General features: G+C 42.3%; 1 long non-coding RNA gene across 1 annotated transcript; it reads left to right on the forward strand.

Annotated features, from left to right (window-relative positions):
- The first annotated feature begins 230 nt into the window (after positions 1-230).
- On the forward strand, positions 231-9393 carry LOC119167927 (uncharacterized). The gene is made up of 3 exons (XR_005109353.2): positions 231-680; positions 1463-1639; positions 9137-9393. It is a non-coding gene; the product is annotated as an uncharacterized LOC119167927 (long non-coding RNA).
- The last annotated feature ends 1792 nt before the right edge of the window (positions 9394-11185 follow it).

Raw genomic sequence — 11185 nt, forward strand, 5'->3', positions numbered from 1 at the left:
AAAAATCAGCTCTCAGCAACAACGAATACATATGCCTTATTCTCCGTAATCATTTTATGCCTGCCCGATTTCACTTTTTAAAAATTTACATCGTCTTGTTAAAACATATTGTGAAGAAGAAAGTTACCTGTATTGAATACTAACAACTCTATCAAAAGAATTCAAATAAAGTTATACGCACAGCATAAAACGTAAGGACGAGTGTGCAATAGCTGCGATATGTTAAAACATTTGTTTAAAATGTACGTAAGCTTTTCATGTTGCCGTACGGACTGCATGTGTTTTGCTAGCATTTGAGTCAGCAAGATATGGCATGTATTAGAAGAAAGAATAGTGGTTTCGAATACGAAAGATTCAGGGACCTGCTCCTGAGGACTCACTAATCATTGTTTTCTAGAGAAGGCTCAAAATAGCAGTGCGCCCACCAGTTGTCCCATCTTTATGTAAGTCAGTCTTTCACCTGCCACAATAGTACTCCATGCGTTGAACAGGTGCTCTGTATGCTGTAGAATGGGGCAATGGAAAAGAGCCTCGTCGACGAGCGGTTGGACATCAGCACAAAATTGCAGCAATATAGCTCTCTTGAAATGCTTTAACAAGGAGACAACACCTAGCCCGAATGAGACTTTTTCTATCTGCGATTTTGGCTTGTCTGATGATCCGTACAATAGCCTACTACGGTAAGACATTTTGATTAATTCTCTTACCATCAAGCTGTAAATATTAGAAATGATTGTAAATCCACTTTCTTAAACAATCATACAGAAACAAAAACGGTTTCAAGTAATTGTTTGGGGTTTAAAAGCTAGTGGGCAATATTGCGAACGAAATATTACAGTGACAAAAAAACAAAACAGAAACAAGCTGTTGGCTCAGCATCTAAGCCATCCGCACAATGGTCACGCGAGAGAGCCTAAATTTGAGAATTGGATAGTGTTTCCAATAGCGTTATTGTGAGACATGTAAAAACGGCATTTTCTAGTTAGGTGGTGCCATAACAGAGGCTTCATGCAGATCATTTCAGTTTTGTGGTGCATGCAGAGACATTATTTACCTTTTTGAGTACCACATGATGAATTTATATTCGACGAAACAAGCGCAACAGCCTGCTGTTTGATGTATTCAGACGACGAAGAAGCGGAACGTGATTCAGATGAAAGACCCTCGCATACACTTATTTCAACAGGTATTCCTGCCGGAAGAGGTCCACAAGTGAAAATAACGCAGCACAAGGTGCACTATTGTGGCGACAAAAGAGCAAGAAACATTTAAAAAGTTGGCACTGCACTATTTTCTGCGTCGAGATGAGATCAGGTGTTCGCGGAGCGATTGACTGCTATAATAGCGGCTGTCTATGTACTGTTTTATGCAGAAGCTGCATATTTCCTTATGAATCAGTAAACTGAAAACGAATATTTGTGCACCGTTAATCAAGCTAAACACAACTGCTCTCTTGTTCCAGCACTACGCGAAAGATGCCTTTTCAAACCAGATAAAACACACTGCGCCGGGCATCATTTCCCTCGGATGTGGTTTTATCGTCCTGATACAGATACCTGCGTACCAATCAGTTTGCCAGCGTGCTGGAGTAAAGGTGGCGTATTTTGGAAATGCAAGCGCTGCATGAAGGTGTGCATGAGTAAGTAGGCATTCTCAACGCAGGCTTGCACCAATAGACCTCCTGGCTACGTAAGTGGTCCAAATGTTTAAGCAGGCAGTACTTAAACCTATAAAACTAGTGTTTTACTTTTGCAGTTTTCTATACCATAATATAAAACACAATTATTGTGGAGGTGAAGTTAGGGAAAACAACAATTTCGCTTACCTCAGTCCGAGACTAAAGATATGATTGATGCTTTACAAGTTCAAGCAGCGATTATTTAATTCGATTCATAACAGTGAGATTGTTTATCAAAAAACTGCAGTCGTACTTGACAAGTGAAGCATATAATGTGGCAATTAGGGAGTATAATATTTCAGGTAGATGGCCTAGCATTTTGAAAAGCGATGTGCCTCCACTTTGTGCTGATGAGCTACGGTGTACTGAGCACAAGGCTCAGTAACCTGTACTCTTTGTCTTTAGTTCAAGCCTCCATTTGTTGGCGCTCATTTGTTTCGCATTAAGTGTGGACCAACTTGCCGAAACACAGGTATTGCTGGGTATATATAGCCAAGTATGGCGTCGAAGAAGCAAAATAGTGTGCTATAGCAAAGCCATGTATATATAGTGTTGTGGAGTGAGGATGCGAGAAACGGAAGTGAAAGTAAGAGAAAAAGGAGCACGTAGAAGGTAAAACTTAGCATGGTGATGTACGGCGCCCCCTGGTAGAGCCGTGTATGACACAGTCCTGCGTAAAATCGGTATTTTTTGTATTGTACAGCAAGAAGGCGGGAAAGAAAGTTGACGATGAGTAGGAATCCTATTAGGATGAGAGAGAGGCAAAGACAGGGATTAGGGCACCACTGCTCCAATAATAAAGGTTTCATTTTTTGTCAAGTACGCAAAAGAGGCTGCACGTTTAGAATACTTGCCCTTGCTTGCACGTGCATGTGAACATCGCTGAATAACAGGTGAATCCCTTTTCAGCATTTTTTTATATTTCACGTTGAATTCAATTGCACAGACTTTTCTTCTGACCGACTAGCTTCAGATTGACTAACTCTTTGACGAGCTTTGCGGGTATTCACGATGCGTGCCTTCGTACACGTGTGCTTCGAGCTTGAGCGGGGCAAAGACCATGAATACAAAGCAGGCACGCCGGCTCACAAGTGTTTCTTAGGTTTTATTGTGAAAACCTGAGATGGTACACCAAGCAACACTAAGCAACACTTTTGGCTGATGTTGGCGTCGTGAACAAGTCTTAAAAAGTAATGATTCAATGACGTCCTCACAAAAAAATGGCGACTTCATTAAGAATTCATCATAATCTCAATGCAAAAATGCCCCGCCGCAGTGGTCTAGTGGCTAAGGTACTCGGCTGCTGACCCGCAGGTCGCGGGTTGGATTCCCGGCTGCGGCGGCTGCATTTCCGATGGAGGCGGAAATGTTGTAGGCCCGTGTACTCAGATTTGGGTGCACGTTAAAGAACCCCAGGTGGTCTAAATTTCCGGAGCCCTCCACTACGGCGTCTCTCATAATCATATAGTGGTTTTGGGACGTTAAACCCCACAAATCAATCAATCAATGCAACGTGACGTCGTGTGACGTCACATCAAATTATTTCATGACATGACATTGTAACTTGGTGGAATATGGTAAAGTCATGGAGGCAATTCAACATTAGGTATGAATATTTTAGCTTGCGCTGTGTGCAACGACGCTAGATGGAGAAAGATTATGAAGTGGGGCACGGCCGCATCAATACATTGTGAAGGAGAAGCTGACTTTCGCCATCTAGTCGTTTTAACTGAACGCACGTGGGTCCCTATGATTTTTGTTTGCTCAAAAGTCACGTGACTACAGTAAGAAGTAATGTAACCACTGTGCAAATTAACGCTCATGACCTCGGCTGGGCTTGGACGCCACATTCACGAACCTATCACTTTTCTGGCTCGTACCAGGTTGTGTAGAACTAGCTGTCTGTTGGTGCGCAGCTGGAGGTGTAGAGCTATAGGTAGAGTGGAGTTGGTGCTTAATAACGGTGGCTTTTCTCGATGAGAATACGGGGTTCAACAATTACGGTTAATGTGGACTGTGAATTGAACAGCAGCCCCGCCACGGTGGTCTAGTGGCTAAGGTACTCGGCTGCTGACCCGCAGGTCGCGGGATCAAATCCCGGCTGTGGCGGCTGCATTTCCGATGGAGGCGGAAATGTTGTAGGCCCGTGTACTCAGATTTGGGTGCACGTTAAAGAACCCCAGGTGGTCGAAATTTTCGGAGCCCTCCATTACGGCGTCTCTCATAATCATATAGTGGTTTTGAGACGTTAAACCCCACAAATCAAATCAATTGAACAGCATAAATATGCAAATTAGACAAATCTGTTGTGATTTATGTCTTAATAATTTCGACACTGTCGCATGCCATACGAGTCTGTAGTTCAGTTGTTTCAGTGATATGAATGCCCAGAACAGCGTTGTAAAGTGAGTGGGATTACGTCGCCTTTTAGGAAACATTTCGTCCTATTAGCGCTGCATGAACCTAGTGTAACCGACAACTGCCCAGAATGTAAAATCGGATGACTGTACAGATGTAAAAATTGTCTCTCTGAATGTCTAAAAGCAACCCCGTTTTCTTCGTGGAAAGTGAAGTTTTCTTTTTATTCTTCATTTAAAATTGTTAAAACTGGACTGTGGGGCCACCTGGTGGCAAAAACTTAAATTATTTCATGTACTCTGTCAAGTGACCGTAGAGTAGAGTACGTGGTAAACATTTTTTTGTTAGTATTCAAATATTGATTGCTTCTGTGTAGTAAAAAATTTTATTGCACGACAATGTACTAATAGGCCTGCGTTAGTTGTACGCATTATAGCGGCGCTGCCTTCGCATGACGTAATCGTCGCATGCCCATAAGCGCTTCTTGAGCAACGTTTCTGCGTTCTCATGAAGCCGTAAACACAGTTTCCAGGTGCCTAAGATTTTGGAGCGACGTAGTTTTTCTATCCCCCCTTCGTCTCAGAAATTACGTGTACTGCAATTCGGCATGGCCGCGCATGTGCGCAGTGACGTTTCCGGCGACTTGGCTTGGCTCGTGTGTCTAGACAGCAACGATGACGGAACAGGCCATTCACAAGCTTGGCGCATCAACCTTGCGCGCAGGCGAACTCCATGTGGTAGTAATACAGGGAAACTGTATAAAGCCACATCGTCTCAATGTAACGGCTTGTTGTTGTATTAAAAATATATGCAAAGCTCAGATGAAACGGGGTTAAGCACAGTTACAGGAACTCCTGCGAAAGCAGAACAAGGAGAGTATCCATGAGTTGCAAGAAAGGCTACTGGCATCACTGTCGACTCTCAGCGTCACCGGACAAAAAGGGACATCCGCGTTCCGAGCCATCCAGATAGAAAAATGCTGCTCATGAAATAACTACGTGATCTTAGCATTAACTACTGCAGCTACGCACACTAAGAGGGGTAATCTTCCTGTCGGGGGGGAAAAATTGTGACGAAAAAATTCGGTTGCTGGTCCCTTTAATTGTCAGTGTGCGACAACCTGTTCAGTATGAAATGCGAAACATTTTCTTGCGAACTACGGCGATTTTGAGTCTATCTATCTATCTATCTATCTATCTATCTATCTATCTATCTATCTATCTATCTATCTATCTATCTATCTATCTATCTATCTATCTATCTATCTATCTATCTATCTATCTATCTATCTATCTATCTATCTATCTATCTATCTATCTATCTATCTATCTATCTATCTATCTATCTATCTATCTATCTATCTATCTATCTATCTATCTATCTATCTATGTAGCCGCTTACGTTTGGGTGCTCTCGTGGTCACTCCTTTGACTTGGCGTGAACCAAAATCAGCATGGGAGGCTAAGATGGTTTGACGAATATGACGTGCTGGTCAAGACATCATTAATGTCACAATCTCGTCACGTACGTCGTCAAACACTTCCCGCCAGACAGTGGCACATACCCATGGGCGGGTATGTGCAACAGGTGACTGACACTTTGCATCTATTCAGGAATGACGAGAACACACATAGGCAATTTGAATGCATGAGCGTTCAACACCCGACAACAGTAGCGTTGACCCGACGAATTTAAAGAATGTCATGATCCCAGCTGGAATCGAGCCCATGCATTCTGCGTGGCAATGAAGCATTTTATAGCAGAGCTACGCCAGGTCTCGGAACTACTTTTCAAGTAGACGCTCATTGTCGTGTAACGTAAATTGTGGTTGCCGTACTGCCTACCTAATTTTATTAACATTACATATGTGTTCCTTTAATACAGCCGTTGCACGGTTTAACGTCAATTGCGGTCAGTTGCCATGCGGTGAAGTTGATTTATGTAGCAGTGTCCAGGGCCTGCAACTTCGCGATCGTCAGCGCTTCGTATGAGCTTCTGGTGTTGCTAAAACGAATGTTTCAGTTGGCATCGTTGGGCAAGTGCAACTGGTTATATGTAAACATCTGAAGCTCTTCAACATATGTCTGTGCGTGCCAAATTCGTACATATATTTAGCGTCATTTCATGACGTGTCGCTCGATAAAAATTGAAAAACAGTCACTTTCTCTCAGCATGCTTCGCATAACGTCGATTTCCAGGTACGTGGAATCTGCCGAATTTTTTTTTTGCAGCCATCATTCGATTTTATTTGCTTCTATAAGTAGCGGAATTAACTGGCGTGGTTTATGCGACGCTTGTTTGCGTGCACTGATGAAATAATTTGACCAAGTTTGCTTTTTGACGTTGCTGTTGATGACGTTATTTGGGCGGAGGTTGGGGGGTGGGGACGCGCCTTTTTGTCATGCGAGGATGGTAAAGCGTTCGTTTCTGTTTAACCTCTCACACTTCTCACGATTTCGCGGCAGCAATGAATAGCTATTGGGTCTCTTCTGGGTACCATTCTAAGGCATCACAGTTGAAATGAACGGTAAGTATGGTCTCTCTCTATGAAATAAGCCGAGTATTATTTTAGTTTTATTTATTACATACTGCAGTCCGTAGACCAAGCAGGAGGGGCACAAAAAGGGAGCATAGCGAAAAAAGCGAACAAGTTATACAGCAAGTTAGAATACACAAAGCTACTGAAAAACAAGACATACTAAATAGGATGCTTAGTTATACATATCTAGAAAAAAAAGCGAACAAACTTCTAGAAACAGTTTCAAGCACAAAAAAGTAAAGCTACACAGTTGAAATAATAAGATGAGGTAATCTAGCATTCATTTATATATCAACAGTGTTGATTACACAAAAGATGCATGTAGTTTTAAAAGTCGGGAATGCCACGTTCAGGAAAAACATTTGAAGGCTTTGCATTCCATTCGCTAATGGTTCTCAGAAAGAAGGAATGTTTGAAATGGTTAGTACGTGCAAGGTTAGGTGTCAGATCATGATTGTGAGCATGCCTGGTTTTTCTTGAAGAAGAGGGAGAGATGTATTTACTGGGATCGATATTAAACTGATGATTACGAAGCAGGAAAAGAAACTTGAGTCTTGCGATAGTTCTACGCAGTTTCAAGAGCGGAATGTTGTTAGTAGCCATAAGTGATGAAGGTGAATCAAGATTGTGATAGGCATTATAGATGAATCTTACCGCTCTCCTCTGGACCGTTTCAAGTTTATAAACATCCTTTTTAAAATACGGGTCCCAGGCTACGCATGCGTACTCTAGACGGGGCCGAATAAATGTATTATATGCAAGAAGTTTGATCTGAGTTGGCGCGTTTTTTAGTATGTGTCTAAGAAACCCTAGTTTTCTAGAGGCGGAGGAACAAGCGTCGTCAATGTGGTTACTCCACGACAGTCGATTGGTAATATTGACTCCCAAGTATTTAAAATTGCTCACTTCAAACAACGGATTAATATTTAAGGTGTAGCGTGATGCCAAAGGGGTAATTTTATTTGAGATACGCATATAGACCGATTTACTAATGTTTACCCCATGGACCAGGTATGGCACCAATCAGAGAGAGAATTTAGGTTGTTCTTCAAGCACTCTTGGTCCCTTTCACTTTTAATTGGCTTGTAAGGAATGCAGTCATCTGCAAAAAGCTTTAGGCTTATGGCGGAGGTGTCAACTGATGAAACGATGTCATTGATAAAGATGAGAAACAAGACAGGGCCAAGGACACTGCCTTGTGGAAATCCCGAGGTTACAAGTAGAACCCCTGAGGAGCAGCCCTCGACCTGGACAAACTGTTTGCGGCTGGTAAGGTAGGAGCGGATCCAATTAATTACAGTAATGGGTAGGCCAAATTTTGAAAGTTTGGTGAGTAATTTACTATGGCAAACACAGTCGAAAGCTTTTCCAAAATTTAAGAAGATGGCGTCTATTTCTTCGCCCTTATCAAGTGCTATTGTGAAGTCGTGAATTGTGGTGACAAGTTGAGTGGTAGTCGAGAGGCCCTTCCTAAAACCATGCTGGAAAGGAGTCAAAATACTGTTTTCTTCAAGAAATGACATTATGTAATGCGTGATGTTATGCTCAAGAGGTTTACAAGGACCGGAAGTTAATGATATTGGCCGGCAGTTTTCAACATTTAGGCGATCACCTTTTTTAAATACGGGAATAACACATGCCGTTTGCCAATCATCGGGAAGAATTGAATAATGAAACGAAAGACGAAAAATATGGGTGAAGACATGCGCAATAGGTTCGGCGTAACGTTGCAAAAATGCATTAGGTATGCTGTCGGGACTATCGGAAGATTTAGTCTTAACATTCAGTAACAGTGAAAGGACACCTTCGACAGTTATGAAATCGGCAGATATAGTAGACAGAGAAATAATGTTTGTGTCAGCATGATCTCCCTGAGTGAATACTGAGTGAAAATACTGATTGAATTGGTTTGCTATTTTGACTGGATCGTTAACAATACAGCCATTTACTGATATCTCGGTCGGTGTTTTGTGCGCATCGCTCAAGTACCGCCAGAATCTATCCGGGTTAGAATCTATCCGGGTCAGAATCTATCCGGGTCATATATTAGGTTATATGCCGAAAAAAATGCCCATACTGCATCATAAATTTGACAAGACGACGTAAAGGGGAAATTTGTGCAATTTTTTGGTAAAAATCCTCTTCCCCTGCCAATGACAAAACACTTCTGCACTTAACGTGGCTTCGCACTGCATACAGGATTGTTCACACTGGACATTATATTCAGCACCTCACCTTGTTTAGCAGTGCCTTTGGGATTCAGGTACTCTTTACAAAGTGACGAAGTTTTTTGATGACAGGATCGTGGAACTTCATGTCATAAATCGTCCCACAAGCGTCGCCACGTGATGACTATTCTTCGCATCACCTGTGTTGACACTCTTGAGCCCGACGGCCCCTTTTTGCTCTTGAAGCGCCATATGGGAATTTTACCTTACCATATTCCTTTATGGGCAGGAGATAGGCTCTTAAGGCGATGAAGTCTTAAGGCGATGAAGTATTGATAAATGTTGAGATTTCAAGCTTTTGGTGGGTTTTATAGACTTCTTTTTCCATTTCAGGACATAAAAGGAGCGCAGGATGGAGAAGACGGATAAGACTATTCTGTCGTACAGGTTCCAATGGTCATTGGGATGAACACATTCTGAACTGACATTCCTTAGGAACACGAATATTTCAAATTGACATGGTACTTATAAATTGGAGCATCATTTGCCCATTACCGTTGTATTTATTTTTCAGGCTTTCGAAAACTTCGCCTACACCAGTGTGAAAGGCTAGGAAAGCGCAAAATAAAAGAGGAAATAATTGCTTACGAGACCTTTGATCACGTCCCCATGCTTCCATTCCCACTTACACCTCTAAGTGAGCGTAACACCTTGTTCCTGCACTCATAGGGGCCTTGTGTGATAGGTTATTATTAGCTTCTCATCACCTCTGATGTTGTAGCTTGTAAATATACTCTACGAATGAGCAGAACAGGCAGTTCTTTGACATGTCTGTGCCTTGAAAAAATGTAACTAGTTACCACGCTTTGTTTGTGAACAGGTTTTAAGAATATGTGTATGTAACCTCCTCTTACCAATGGCAGTGAAACCCAGGCTGAACTGCATAGAAAGTGTGCAAGACATAGTGCCTGATGAAATAATATAGTTGTCAAAACGAACTCCATGATCTATAGAGAAGCTATCCACCCGGACATTCTGGTAAAGGGTGGCACTGCTAAGCGTGTCCTCTTCCAAGATAGTTGCAATGTAGTCCGACGTGTATCGAGAATGTAGAAATTAAGTTTCGTGATACACCACGTGTTTCGCAGTGGAACACTTCAAATGTACGAAAACATTTCAGTAGGCCTCTGTTAGGTAAATTTGGGAGCTTTTGCTGATAGCGACATAACTTTTAAGATTCATGTTTACTTTTCTCTTATTTGTTATTCAATTCACACAGAGTAAAATCACCAGTGGCAGAGATGGGGCCACGTAAAGATATCTATGAGTTTTGGGAAGGAAAACCTTCTGCTATAAATGTGACAACATTTGATCATTTTTAACGCGTAATTGTTTTATGCTGGGGTCTGCAAAGACTTCAGGGACATATTTTCACCCGGAAGTGACGTCAAAATATGCATGATCAGATTACAAAAAAGTAAAATCTTTCCCGCAAAGGTGAAGCAATGAACGTGGTAGCAACAATTTGAAAGGTCCCGCGCAGAATGGAAAGTAGATCGAAGCGTGCCCCGCATTTCTCGCGCACAAATTACGCATAAGACGTACTCACAGGTGCGGATGCATGTGAATAAGTGTCTTCTTTGTTACTTCACTGAGTCTGAAACGCGCGCCCTTTTCGTGAACGGAGACTGCAATGATTGCAGTCACCTTTGTGCGCCCGTTAACCACAGCAGAATCGTTCCACGCGAAACCCATGGCCAGCCAAGGCGTACGATCCTTCCCTCCTCGCCACCGCGAGATAAGGGTGCGCGAGGGAGCGTAGCTCCCCTTCTCTAAGCCGTGCAAAGTACACGTAGGAGATTAGAGCGGGTGCCGCTGCGAGGTGTGACGACGTGCACTCATTGGGCCACCTTTCTGGTAATGCCGAAAACACAGCAGCGGTTAGTGGTAGATATAAATAGCTTACCGTTTGAACGGTAAAGAACGTTTTCTGGGGTGGCTTAGTGGGTAATGCCTCACTTTCACGGCGCAGAGGTTCCACGTGCGATTCTGCGAGCCAGAACGCTTCCTTTCTGGATTTTTTTTCTTTTTTGATTTTTATACACACACACACACACACACACACACACACACACACACACACATATATATATATATATATATATATATATATATATATATATATATATATATATATATATACGTTGCATGACATCGGCGCCATTGGTGAAATTCAGTCGAGAGTGTCCATATAATTGCTTTCACAATAAAAAAAGCTTTCTGTCAGCGGTCAAAGCCATGACATCTCGGTTCGCAACAACAGACTGCGCCATGGTCTTTTTTAGGGATGAAGCTCCATAGCGTGTGGGTTGTTCCCTCCTCGGTAGTAGTAGTATTACTAGTATGTCGCCAGTTCTAGTTAGTTTTAGAATTGCTCACTAG

Source organism: Rhipicephalus microplus, chromosome 6, assembly GCF_043290135.1.
Source record: "Rhipicephalus microplus isolate Deutch F79 chromosome 6, USDA_Rmic, whole genome shotgun sequence".
Lineage (NCBI taxonomy): Eukaryota > Metazoa > Arthropoda > Arachnida > Ixodida > Ixodidae > Rhipicephalus > Rhipicephalus microplus.